Genomic DNA, 15,198 nt, shown 5'->3' on the forward strand with positions numbered 1-15,198 from the left:
GAGTTCATATGATATGAACAAAAAAATTGATTCAATTCCTATCGTGTGATGATTTCAGCAGGTCTTCATGTTTGTCAGTCTAGATTAGTACTTTAATTTTTAAGGGTTTATCCATCAGGTTAAATGGAAGTGATATTATGGTCTTTGTGTATTCGGCACGTTAATATCTATTGTTTTAAGTTGAATTGAATTGTTACTATGGTCTGTTTATAGTTGTGGCACATTAAATTTCTTATTGTTTCTGCGTAGTTTTAGATGGTATTCATGATTTGCTCCCAATTATATACAAGGAATCACGCTTTTAGAGTGGCAGTAGTTGAAAGTTATGTGGTTTGAGAACATTTTTATTTCTTAATGTCAGCAAAGCACTTGATCTTAGGGAAGGAAGTTTCTGCTCAGTTGAATTTTTTAGTGATGCTGTAAACATCAATCCTAGCTCAAAATGGGTTTGAAAAGATGTTTGGCTTCTGATTGTCTTCTTTGTTTTCTCTGTCACTGCTTCATTCCGTTGTTATCCTTGTAACAGGTTCTGTTATTATAGGGTAACCATAATAAAAAAGATTCACTTATACTTCATAGTGACCTCCCAGCAGTTGTTATGGGCTGAGGGTGGAAGAAGTTCATGGGAACTCGAAATGGCTGTCTTCTAAGCAGTTGTATGTCCTATGGCCATGGGAAGGTTCTTACGGAGCTTGATTTAACTTTTTAATTTCATTTCATTTCCTTTCCATTTTTTTTTGGTTTTATTTGGAAGGAGTAACCTTATCGTCTTCCTGATCTGGTCATTTTCTAAGACTGTTTTGAGTATGATAATTTAGCAACATGATATATCCTTTTGCTAATGCTAGAATGTTCTTGAATAATTTGCTCCATGCTCTTGACTTTCCCTTCTCTTAAGCTATGATGAGCGCTTGAATAATTTGCTCTCTATTGTGTAATTAAATTTGAATATGATAAAAATTGAGAAAAAGAAGATAATAGGAAGAAGAAGTGCGCATATATTACTAAAAACATAAACCTTCCTCTTTCACCCTTTTGTTTTATTTATATTCATGGCTAAGCTTCTAGAATTAGCCAACCACAAAATCTGTTAACCCATGTGGCATTCTTCTTTCTCTATCGTGCTCCTCCTGATTCCTTAGATTGCCGTTGAGGATGAGTTGACCTCTCCTGATGCTTCTCTCTGTAGTTGAGTTATCAAAATTGTTTCGACCCCTTCCCCGGTTGTTATATGTTTTCCATCTATAACATCACCCCCTTCCTTTACTGCAACATTGTCCTCAAGCTTGACGGGATTCCAGTGCTGTTCCAATAATGGCAATGGCGTTATTTGTTGTTGGGGTTGTCCTCGACAAGGTTTAAGTTGTGACGCATGAAATACAAGATAAATCCGAGCAGTAGTTGGTAGCTCCAAACAGTATGCTACAGCTCCAATACATTCTAAAATGCGATAAGGTTTGAAATAATGTGGACTAAGTTTCTGTTGTCGTTTTAACCATTGTGATATCTGCTGATATGGTTGTGAACGAACAAACACCTAAGTCCCTGTGTTAAACTCAATTTCTATGGATGTTTATCATATTGGTTCTTCATTCATAGTTGAGCTTGTATCAAATTCTGTTTCAGTTCATGTAAAATTGCATCGCGATCTCGAAGGTCTTGATCGACTTGTTTGTTATTGGTTTCTTTCTCCATATAATGAATTATCGTGGATGGTTTATGACCATACAATGCTTTGAAGGGTGTCATTTGTATCGACACCTAATACGACGTATTATACCAATTCTCGACCCATGAAAGCTAATTCTCCCATTTACCAGGTTCGTTTGTAGTCAAGCAAGGCAAATACATCTCGACACAATGATCAAGAGTTTTCGTTTGCCCATCGGATAAAGGATGATATGTTGTGCTCATGTAAAGTTGAGTTTCCTGTAGACGAGCCAATTCAGTCCACACCTCATTGAGAAAAATTCGGCCTCTATCGCTTACCATTCTCCGAGGTACACCATGGAGTTCGATAATTCCCTTTAGCAGCACGTGGGCTGTAACACCTAAAACTAGTATGACATGCAATCGACCGTTTAAAATGTCACACGGAACCATCGGAGTGGTTAATCAAATATTTTCTTTATTTGTTCAATTATAACAAACATTTGTAAATGCTCATAAGGAAATAAAACGACAACATTTATATAAAACGGTTTACATCAAGAACTCTAAAAAACATAATAATTCAATTTATACAGACCTGCGTTTAAAACAAGATATTACTTGAATATGTAAAATGAGGTATACAAATATACATGCTCTTAAGAAGAACTCGAGACATACTCTACTTTGAAATCTCGTTCTGGGCCTAGGTTGAACAAAAGCTCCTCAACAGCTCCACCCATAAATCTGCATAAGGATACAAATTTCAAACGTTGAGCTAACTAGCCCAGTGTCACACTGAAAGATTCTGCATCTCGAAGCTCACACACCTCTTTAGTCTACCAAGGATGAGGCATGGAATATCTACATCAGATACAACACCCTTGACTAACCCACCCTTTGAGAGTGTCAGACCTTGTGCTCTAGTTAGTCAATTTAAAATACCTTGCGCACTACCTAATGATATTCGGATTGATTCTATACTTCTACACTGCTATCCTTACTAAAGGAACTCGGGTGTCCTGATCGTTTCCCGAGCATCAATCAAGGCTAGTTTTATGTCACCTTAATTGATCTTATTTCTAAGTGTGATTAATCATTATTAATGTTTCCACTTGAAATCTTATTTGAAGTAATTATAGAGTTCTTGGGAAACCTCATAGTTCTCCTAAAATTTCTTGAAAAATAATGCCGAAAATGTACACTAGTACTGATATTGGTCATTCGGTATCGGTACTGGTCCTTTAGTATCAATACATTCCTTGGGTATCGATACACATTTTATGTTCGATGGTTGAAATATGCCCAGGAGTATCGATACTTCTACCCTAGGCTTCGATACTCTCATGAGTATTGATACCAAATTTGGCTTCGATATTTTTAAAAACCCTCCAGTATCAATACTTACCCTTGGAGTATCGATATTGGACACTTAGTATCAATACTTTTTTAATTTAGTATCAATACTACTTTTGAAACTTAAATAATTTCAGACTGGTTTGAAGGATAATATTGATATTGTTTTTTCAATACCGATACCCTCGCTCAATATGGCCCTATTTGGGCTCTCAAATTCACCCACATTACTACTTTGAGGTTCCTAATTGTTATTAGTGTCTTATGTGATCAATTAGGGTCATAACTAAGGCTTTAAAACATATTTAAAACATAAATCATGAAATCTACCATGGAAATGCTCATTTAAACTGAACTCATATGCTATCTTGCATTTCCAATGACTCACTAAAGGTATGAATGAGTTGCGAGTGTGTTACCTGATTTCCCTTGTTGCTAAAGCCTCTCCCAAATCAACTAGAAGACACTTTTTTCGTTCCCCTTTGCTTTAAAATTATCTCCTACCTATTTCACTAAACAAGGTAGAAAAATATATTACTAACTAAACTAGGTGTTTTATACAATTTAAATACACTCTGTATAATTCAAATCTACCCAAAACGGGCTAGAATCCATAAATTCTCATAAACCTCTCAAAAACCTATTTTCGTTTCCATGGCTAAAAACTTGAGAAGTGGAGCTTAAATTGAAGCTAGAAGAATGGAGATTATTTTTCTCACCTTGATTTAACCACACCAAACTTGAAATACTTGCTAGCTTCTATTTGGAAAGGAAGAGGAAGATAAAAGATGGATGGAAGAGGAGTAATGATGTCTAGAAAAATATCCTCAAATACTTGCTCCGGAATCGGCAAGGGTTGTAAACTTGCAGGGGTTAATGTTTCAGCTTTCATTCTTTGACATACTTGTCAATCATGAACAAAATTTTGCACATCATTTCACATTCCTTTCCAATAAAAATTGGTGGATAATCGATGCCAAGTTCTCTAGATTCTCGCATGTCCTCCCATGGTTGAGTTATGAAAATCTCTCAACAATAAGCTTTTCAACACATTTTCATTCGGACCAACGGTTCTGCCCTTAAATAACACGAACCCTTCTTGAATTTTGTACTCCGTATTAGAGAGCTTTCCTTCTTGAATTTGATTCCAGAGGTTCTGTAGCTCTTTTTCAATGCTTCTAGCTCTTTAGATATCCAAGAATGCCTAAAGTGGTTTTGGATAAAGCCTTAAGCATAGTTGAATCTTCCCATGATTACGCATAGACAATCGATTTAATTTGCCGGGTCGGTATTGAATTTCAAAATCATACTCAATCAACTTTGAAAGCCAACGTTGTTCTGGTGTTTGAATGGTTTGTTGTGTAAGTTCCCTCAAAGATTTTTAGTCAATGATAATGAAGAATGTTCTGCCGAGAAGGTATTATCTTCATTGACTCACGACTTGGGTAATAGCAAACATCTCTCGGTGGTATGCGGAAACTCCTTGCATTCTTATGCTCAATTTTTAACTAAAATATGACAATGGTTTCTTGTATTGAAGAAACAACGCTCCAATTCCTACCTATGATGCATCTGTCTCAACCATAAATTCTTTGTCAAAACAAGGAAGAGCAAAAATTGGCGTTGTATGAAGTCACTCTTTCAATTGGTCAAATGTAGCTTGATGGTTTGGTGACCAGGAGAAATTGTTATTTTTCTTAAATAAATCAGATAAAGGAGCTGTTATGAATGCAAACCCATGAACAAATCATCGGTAGTACCCTGCCAAGCCAAGAAATCCTTCACTTCTTTGATATTTTCGAGTACGGGCCACTGTTGAATAGCTTCTACCTTGGTTGGATCCATCCTCAATCCTTGACAAGTTACTACATGTCCCAAATATTCAGTTGATTCTTGTTAGAAGGTACTCTTGGACCTCTTAGCCACTAATTCATTTGCTCGTAGAATCTGCAAGACCCTTCTCAAGTGTTCTAAATTATCACTAAGTTCTGCTAAACACCAATATATCATCCAAAAAGACAGACATATTGACGCAAACATGTTAGAAAAACCAGGTTCATGGTTAACTGAAAAGTGGACAGTGTATTGGTGAGGTTGAATGGCATTACGATAAATTCGTAATGACTTTTGTGTGTTCGAAATGTGGTCTTGTGCACATCCTTAGAGCGAACTCTAATATGATGATACCCTGTCAGAAGGTCGAGCTTCGAGAAGAACCAGGTAGCCCCTTGCTCATCGAACAATTCTTCTTTTGTAGGAATAGAATTTTTTCCCTTAGGGTGCATTTGATTAACAGAATGTAAGATTACCAGTGGAAATAAAAGATTACCAAGGAACAGGATTACTGGGAATGTTGTATTTTGTGTTTGGTTAGTTTAGCAAGAATGAAAGATCGTGTTTGGTTAAAGGAATAAAAGACTACTGAATGTATATTTGACCAAATTGTCCTATTATATATTTATTTTTTTAACAAGTTGAAAAATATTTATATATTTTCTTTAAAAAAATTAAATTCATAAAATTTATATATATATTTTTACAAAATTGAAAATATAAAAAGGTTTAATGAAAGGGTAAAATTTTATTTTAACCCCTGAACTTCATATAAAATTTTAATTATAGACTTTTTTTTTTATAAATCTAAAATAGTTTAAGGATAAATTTGTAATTTAATCTTCATAAAATTTTTATTATTCAATAACAAAATAAATGATATTTTTGAAAGAAAATTTTTTAAGGGCATTTTAGTCCAAAATGCCGGTAATCCAACAATACCTAAGGAAATGAAGCTAATGACATTCCCGGTAATATATCCTAAAAAATACACTATTGGTAATGTAAGATTACCGGGAATGACATTCCCGGCCAACCAAACGGGAGAATGTGGATTCCATTCTCATGGGAATCTCACAATCCCCAACCAAACACACCATTAATGATAATCACGTTTAATGCCCCATAATCAACGCAAAATCTTCAACTTCGTCTTTTTTAACCAACACCACTGCCGATGAAAATGGACTGTTACTTCGTCGAATGACCTGGTCTTCCAACATTATTTTCACTTGTCACTCGATTTTCTCTTTTTGGTAATATGGATATTGATATGGTTGATCGTTCACAGGATTTTTGTCAAGATCCAAATGGATAGGATGGTCAATATCTCGTGGCAGTGGCAGCCTTTTAGGAGGAACAAACACTTCCTCAAACTCTTCAAGTAATTACAACACTTCTTTATGCACTTTGTTTCTCACAAGAACCTCTCCAGTATCTAATTGCAAGCAATAAAATTCTGCTACTCCTTGTGTATTGCTCATCTACTTTAGTGGTTGATATTGAACCAGTTGCAAACCAAAACTAGTTTCCCCTTGCCACTTATATTTCTTCCCTTTCACATGAAATTCAAGGTGAGTTAGGTGTAATCCATGGTAATAGGACCCAACATAGCCATCCATGCCACTTCTAACACTACTTCGGTACCTTTCAACAATAATAAATAGAAATATGTTGGCAACGTAGACCCTTGAACCTTCACCTGAAGGTTACGAATACATCCTTCACTTTTTAACCTTCGTCATTACCCATCAAAACCCCAAAATGAGATGTCTCAACAGCCTTCAATCCCAAATATTTGGTTGATTACATAAAATTATGCGTATTTTCACCATCAATTAGTATTTGGACTTCTTGCCCTTGAATCAATCCTTTAACTTGTAGTGTGTTGGGCGTATAACAACCAGCAAAGCATTTAATGACACCAAAGAGGGTTGCCCCACTACATCTTTTTCTTCCTCAATATTTGCATCATTTTCTTTTCTTACGGCCTTTTAGAATGTTATTAAGAACACAAAAATGAATACAAGAATATGGAATATGTGATAACTAAACATAAGCTGGTTTTTATACATAATACATAAAGCGGTTATTCTTAACAACTCTAACAACCGAGTAACAACCTCTTAACAACCAACCAGCGTGGCACATCATCCAGTCACACAACCAACGTGGCACATTTACAATAACTGCATTGCTAACACTGCTAATCTTCTCTCTACTTTTTCTTGTCTCCTGTATTAAAAAGAATGAACACATACTTCATAGCGAAACTCCTCAAACGCAGCTCGGGCAAGGGGCTTAGAAAATCCATAAGCTATTTGATGTATAGATGGAACATAACTAACACATAGTTGACCATCAGCTACATTCTCACGAACAAAATGAACATCAAGATCAACATGCTTGGATTGAGCATGATAGACTAGATTGGCGCTCATGGCCACAACACTGGTGTTTCATACCAGACAACAAGCTCATGACACTGTTGAATGCCAAGGTCAGCCAAAAGAGCATTTACCCAAGTTATATTTGTAGTTTCATCTGTTATACTCTTGTATTCGACCTCCATCGTAGACTGAGAGATTGTTCGTTGTTTTTTCGAGCACCATGTAATGAGATACTTGCCAAGAAATACACCATATCCAGTGATAGAACGCATGTCATCAATACTAGCACCCCAATCCGCGTCAGCAAATACAACAATGTTCAATCCATGAACAACAGGTGAGAATAGAAGTCCAAAGTTAAGAGTGGAGGATAAGTAGCGAAGTATTTTTTTACTGCAACAAAATAAGCTTCTCGTGGTTCATGCATATATTGAGCAACTTGTCCCCCACTAAATGAAATGTTAGGTCGTGTATGACAAACATACAAAAGAGAGCCAACTATACTTATGTATTCATTAGCATTAAGAAGAAGCTCACCATCTTCATGCGAGAGTTTGGGGGACACTACCATTGGCATGGCACAACTTGCTGCAGTTGACATTCCAGTCTTTTCTAATAGCTCAAGTATATATTTTTTCTGACTCAAAACTATTGAACCATTAACATGTTTGACCTCAATTCCCATGAATAAGCTCAACTCCCCAAGATACTTAAGTGAAAAACGATCCTGCAACATTAATACAATCTTCTGTAAAATAGTAGAAGACTGCCCCGTAATGACTATATCATCCACATATACAAGAATGTAGATAAAACCATTATCAGCACACTTGAGAAATAATGAAGGGTCTGCTCGAGATATTATAAACCCCATTTGCAACAGGTTATCCTTAAGCTTAACATGCCAATTTCTAGGTGCCTATCGAAGACCATAAAGAGCTTTTTGAAGTTTACACACAAGAGGTTGGCCATGTTCATCAGTCTTCTCAAACCCAGGAGGTTGTTGCATGTATACACCCTCAGTTAAATCTCCATTGAGAAACACATTGTTTATATCAACATGTCGAAGCTCCCACCTATTAGAGACAATTATGGCAAGTATTGTATTAAACATAGAAAAATGAATTACAGGGCTAAATGTATTCTTGAAATCATAACCTGGGATTTGAGAGAATCTTTTGGCAACCAAGCGAGCTTTGTATCAATTGACCGATATATTAGGGTTACACTTAATACAAAAGAGCCATTTGCATCCAACAGTCGTCCTACCTTCAGGGAGTCGAACCTGTGTCCAAATTCCATTATTTATTAAGACATTGTATTCATCATGAACAGCAGTAGCCCAGTGAGAACACTGGAGAGTAGCACCTATTGTAACAGGAACATCATCATCCACAACACTCGAAAAAACTTTAGGTTTAAAAATCCCACATCGACTACGTGTCATCATATGATGAACACGAGTGTGAGAAACATTAACATCAGGCTCAGAAGTGACAGTAATACCATCACCTACACCATCAGAATCATCAGGAACATTACTAGTCTTTGTACCTGCACCATCAGTTTCCAGCAGTAGCATCAGAAGTGTGTTGGGAGCCACCATCAACCACCTCATTCAAAGTAGGTGATGCATAACCATCAACCACCTCATGCAAGTAGTTGTATTTGGGGCATCATGTAGAGACTGAAAACAAGAATTCCTCACATCAATAATAACTCGTAAGGATTGACTAGTCGAACTAGTGTTCACAACAGAATCCAACAAATCACAAGTCTCTTTTTCTTTAAACGGAAAAAAATATTCATTAAATACAACATATCGAGAAACATATATTCTTTCATCAAGTGCCAAACATTGAAACCCTTTTTGCTGAGGACTAACACCCAGGTAAGTGCAGACTTGAGACCTAAATGACAACTTCTGATTTTGAAACATCCTTAAGTGAAGAAAACATTGACACCTGGAAACCTTTATCATGGAATACTCAGGTGTTTTCCCAAAGAGTTTATCAAATAGTGAAAAGCCTTGTAAAACTTTAGTATGAAGACAATTAATTAAATATACTGCAAAGATAATTGCATATGACTAATATTTAATCGGTAGAGATGCCTGAGCTAATAGAACCAGTACTAGTTCAATAATATAACGATGTTTTCTTTCTACAATACTATTTTGCTCGAAAGTATGAGGACATGTTAGTCTTTGCATAATCCTATCTCGAGCCAATACTGGTGATAAGCTTCAAAACTCACCACCCCAGTATGTTTGTAATGCCTTGATAGTACATCCAAATTGGTTAGCTTCAAGTTTCTGAAATAGTTGAAATGCTAACAATGCTTCATCCTTGCATTTCAAAAGATATATCCAAGTGTGGCGAGTAAATGCATCCACAAATGAAATATAAAAATGAAATCCATTTGAAGCCACATGTAGTGGTCCACACAAATCTGAATAAACAAGAACAAATTAAGAAGCAAACATTGTATTCGATTCACTAAAGGGAAGTTTGTGACTTTTGCCTAAATGACATGCAACACAATCTTTATTTACATTGGAATGAACTTTAATGCCTAGTTTACTAGCTAATTTTGCTAAAGTATCAACAGCTGGGTGATCAAGAAGTTGGTGCCAGAGTTCATTCAGTGAAGTAGATACTAAGCTTGTATTGCTTTTGCAACATTAACTTCTAAGGGGTTATTATTCATAGCAAACAAATATAAACCATCATGCTCTTCACCTTGAAGAAGCAAATTTCCAGTAGCCTCATCCCAAACACAACATCGATTGGCATGGAACTCAAGGAAAACATCGTTATCCCTAGCAAGCTTAGAAACTGAAAGTAAATTCTTGGTTATTTGTGGCACATGCAATAAATCGTTCAGTAAAAGCACACACGAAGAAGTATTAACAAGAGAATGACCAACCAAAGCAACATCAAGGGGCATACCATTTCAAATTAAGAGTTTACCTGGTGCAAGGTACTAAGATAAATTCAAAACCTTATTAGCATCTAAAGTAATATGATGTGTAACTCCTGTGTCAACCACCTAACGTTCAGATGGCATAGAAGTGACATGAGCCTATGGTTGGCCATCCACAACTTAACCAGTCTTTTGTTTAGTATAACACTCATAACCACCATCAATGGATGAAACTGTAAAGTTACCTGGAGAGGGGTAGTCTTATACTCCGACTGATATTGCCCACGATTGGCATAAGGAATATACGAGAAGTCTTGATCATATATATGCCAACATCGATCAACCAGGTGTCCAACATTTCCATAAAGTTGACACTGCACCCGATATCTGCCACGACCCCGACTACCAGCTTGAGATCCAGATGAATAAGCATATCTTTGATCAGAATTTTTATTCAATATCGATGAGCTCATTATCTCTCCCTGAGCAACATTTGCACTAATAGGAAAAGTTTCTAGTTGATCATCAAAACTAGCAAGTTGTGTTTCTGCATCAAAAAGCATAGTAGAAATGCTCTCTAAGGACAAAGTTTCCCTCATGGAAGTTATAACCGCCATGAAAGGTAGACATTCTCATGGAAGTTATAACCGCCATGAAAGGTAGACATTCTCATGGAAGACCTTTCAGAATACGCATAATGTGCTCAACTTGAGGTACGACACTACCACAGGAGGCTAAAGCATCACAAACCTCCTTCACACAAGTTAGGTAAGCACGCATACTATCGCATCCTTTTGTTAAGGACTGAAGTTTATAATGAAGGCTCATGACAACTGTCGTTGAACAATTGGCAAAAAAATGAAGAACTGTATTCCAGATGGTCGCCACCGTTTCAGCTTTGACGAATTGAGGAAGAAGATGAGTATTGATAGTATACAACAACCAGGATGAAAAAGAACTATCTTGAGCCATAAAATCTTCATACGCTTCATTGACACAAACAATGCCATTATCATCAACCACAGTTTCCGATGGAGTCACCACAACACTTGTAAGCAACCGTTCCAACTGATGACGCCGAATGGTTAGCAAGATCTGATACTTCCAAAGGAGAAAATTCATTTCATCATGAATAACATTTACCTTCTTGTGAGAGAATGTTTTAGAACTTGTAGTGAAATCCATCAAGAAACCACTCAAGCAACGGAAGCCAAACAGAAATCCCCAAGATCAATGGCGAAAGATACCATTTTAAAATGTTATTAAGAACACAAAAATGAATACAAGAATATGGAATATGTGATTACTAAGCATAAGTTGGTTTTTATACATAATATATGAAGCGGTTATTTTTAACAACTCTAACAACCGAGTAATAGCCTCCTAACAACCAGCCAGCGTGGCACATCATCTAGTCACACAGCCAATGTGGCACATTTACAATAACTACATTGCTAACACTGCTAATACAACCTTGTTCTCATTCTTATATATTGTTTCATCTAACAAGAAGAGTTGTGGATTCTTGCATTTATGTCTTGGAATATATTACTCATCGCAATAATAATATAGACCTTTTTCACGATGAACTTGCGCTTCCACCGTGGTTATTCTTCTAGGTTTCACATTGTTTGACTTTACTCCCTCTATATATAGAGGTGGGGGGATCTACCAGGTGTTCCCTTTGGCCCGTTGTTGTTGCTAGGAGTGGGCAATAGTGCAAATAAATTTGCTCTAAAATTACGGGCCACTGTTTTCTTTTCCTTGTCAATCTTTGCTTCCTACAACCTTACTAATGTTGTTACCTAATTCATCTATTGAGGTCTATGAATCAAGAATTCATTATTAAAGTCGAGTCCAAGTCCAAAGATAAAACATTGGGTCAAGAATAACTCGAAAAGATTATTTGTTCTTAGTGTCATATCCTCAAATCAACTTTGATAGTCATCTACGGTTGTGGTCTGTGTTAGTTTAGTGAACTGACCATCAGATGATTCTATTTTGGTGGTCGTGAATCTCCTTCTGATTGATTTAACTAACTAATTCCAATCAGAGAATTGTCGTTGACGTTGCATCCACAAAAATCACTTCTTAGCCACTTCTATTTGAAATGACACAATAGTTAAACGATGATGATCTTTTGTACCATAAAAAACCAAAGAAATCTTGGGTAGATGCCTCCCGTAAACAAAGGTAGTTCAATATAAAAGGTTTTGGAGGAAAAGGGAGACTATCGTTGATCTCACCTTTGATCTTGACCTTAACTTTGTTGAACCCAACCTTATTCGATCATTTTCGCTACGACCAAGTTTCGTGTTCTACCCCAACTGAGAAGTTAACACTGTCAACTGTCGCATTACATCTTGTAGGGTATGTTTGTGTTCTTCAGCGGTATTTTGCAAGGAGGTTAAATTTTTTTCATTGTAGAGCTTTAATGGTATCAATGTTGTTTACCATCGTTCTCTCTCAAATAAAGTACCAATATATTGTCTAAATAAATTGAATTATAAAAAGAGATGAAAAAAGAAAATAATAGAAAGAAGAAATACGCATATATTGAAGAAAACATAAACCTTCGTTTTATATATTTTCATTTTATTTATATTTGATGGCTAAGTTTATAGAATTATTCAACCAAAAAATATGTTAACCCATTTGGCATTCTTCTCTATATCATGCACTTCCTGATTCCTTGGATTGCCATTGAGGATGAGATGCCTCTCGTGGTGCTTCTCTCTGTGGCTGAGTTGGCAAAACCTTTTCGTCCTCTTCCCCAATTGTTATATGTTATTAGGTTGTTATTAGAAGAGTACATGTGTGTTCTAGTAGATCTGGTGTTGATTAGTTAGTCATTCTGTTAGTGGTTAGCTAGTTTGTTAGATAGTTAGTTGTGGATTAATAGATTTTGCAGCTTGTATATTGTTGTATCTGTTGATGAATGAATGCAACTATCATTTCTGTGAATTATCTACTCATTATGCTTTCTAATATGGTATCTTTCACTGAAGGTCTTGGGTTTCTTTTCTAAGCTTTCATTGTTGCTCATTCTTGTTCGTTGGTTATGGAGTCATCCAAAGGCTTATCGCATAAGAAAGTTAATGTCATTCTCGACAAAATGAATTTCCTGCGATGGAAACAGCAGATTCTACTTACTGTTTGTAGTCATTGAATGGAACGGATATTGACTAGACGGTTCTTGATGATCACGGTGAGCTGTCTGTTAATGATGCTTTTGAAGATTTTGTGGCGTATAACAGTGCATTTACATCGTGGCTTTTTTCCATTATCATTCCTCATCTTCCTCAGTTTCTAGGTGCTGACTCGGCTATTGCAATGTGGAATATAGTACAATAACTATTTGCTAACAGATCTACAACTGCTGCTATGGGCTTGCATTGTAAGCTACAATCGCTTAAGAAAGGGAATATAACATGCACGTTTATCTTATTCAAGTGAAGAGAGTGTGCAATGCACTTCTTCGAGTGGAGGTTCAGTCTCGCACATTGGTCATATTGTAAGCATTTTGAAAGGGTTGCCCAGAAAGTACCAACCGTTTATGGCGGTTATCACAATGATGAAGTAAACTCTCTCCTTGGAAAGTCTTTATATGGTGCTCTTAGATGCTGAGGCTCAGTTAGCCAATTTTGATGAATCGTTAGACTCCCTTCCTATGAGTGCCAATGTTGCTCGACATGAGGTGGTTCTTGATTCCTCTAATAGTGGTCGATGTGATTCCAAATCCTCACATTCACCTTCATTGATCTGGTCTGACAGTCGAGATCGAGGAAGAGCTCGAATACAATGTCAGTTTTGTGGCAAACTTGGTCACCTGGTTGATCGTTGTTGGCATCGTTATGATGACGATTTCATGTGTATTATATCTGATACTCGGTCTCACAAAGGTCAGTCTACTAATGGTCATTATTCTGTTCCTGAAACTTGTAACCTGGGTTGTGAGTGTTGTAAATGATGTTATCAAGTAGCAGGTCAACCATAAACTAATGTGGTTTCTAAATCAGTCGATCACTGGGTAGTAGATTCGAGAGAAACGCACCACATTACTCTTGATGTTGCCAATGTCTCAAACCTTGCTGAGTTTAGAGGTCCAGGTAAACTTATTGTGTGAAATAGAGTTTCCCTTGATATTCATACAATTCAATTGTGGCTTCTTCTTTAAGAACCTTGCTATTGAATGATTTGTTACATATGCCTCGTATAACAAATAATTTGTTTTTGGGTCTCTAAGCTTACTAGGGATAATGTCGTTTATTTTGAGTTCCATGCTGAGAAGTGTTATATTCGAGATGAATATTCTAAAGAGTCCTACGGTGAGGTGAAGAAAATGGTGGCATGTATACTTTGTATTTGGTTGTAAACGTGAAGAAGGGTTTGGTGCTACTGCTCATCTTGTGTTAGCAGATATATCTCAGTTCGAGCTTTGGCATCATTGTTTAGGGCATCCAACTCAGTATGCTTTAGATAAAATAGATAAGGATATTAATGTAAAGCTTGAAGCTAATATTAATAAAACTTGTGTGGCTTGCTTTACGGGAAAAAGTCACAAATTGCCTTTTTCTCCATCCAATACTCAGTATTCTGCTCATTTTGAACTTATTTTCTCAGATTTATGGAGACCTCCTCACATTGCATCTAATGGCCTTAGTTACTATATTTTTTTGTGGTTACGTTTACTCGTTTTACATGGATTTATCTTCTAAAAGATAAGGCATAAGCTCTATCAATGTTTCAGTTGTTTCATAAGTTTGTAGTAAATCAATTTGGAGTATCGATCAAAGTTGTTCAAACAGATTGGGGTAGAAAATATCGTATATTATGTGTTGCTTTCCAAGGCTGGGATAGTACATCGTTTGTCATGTCCTCATACATCGGAGCATAACAGTATTGTTGAACGAAAACACTGCCATATAGTTGAGCTTGGTCTTATTCTGTTGGCTCATACGTCCTTTCCTATTCGATATTGGTCATATGCAATGGTATATGTTGTTCATCTCATCAATCATCTACCTACAAAGATGCTTGAAGG

This window comes from Hibiscus syriacus, unplaced genomic scaffold (genome assembly GCF_006381635.1).
Source record: "Hibiscus syriacus cultivar Baekdansim isolate YM2019G1 unplaced genomic scaffold, ASM638163v2 tig00110236_pilon, whole genome shotgun sequence".
Lineage (NCBI taxonomy): Eukaryota > Viridiplantae > Streptophyta > Magnoliopsida > Malvales > Malvaceae > Hibiscus > Hibiscus syriacus.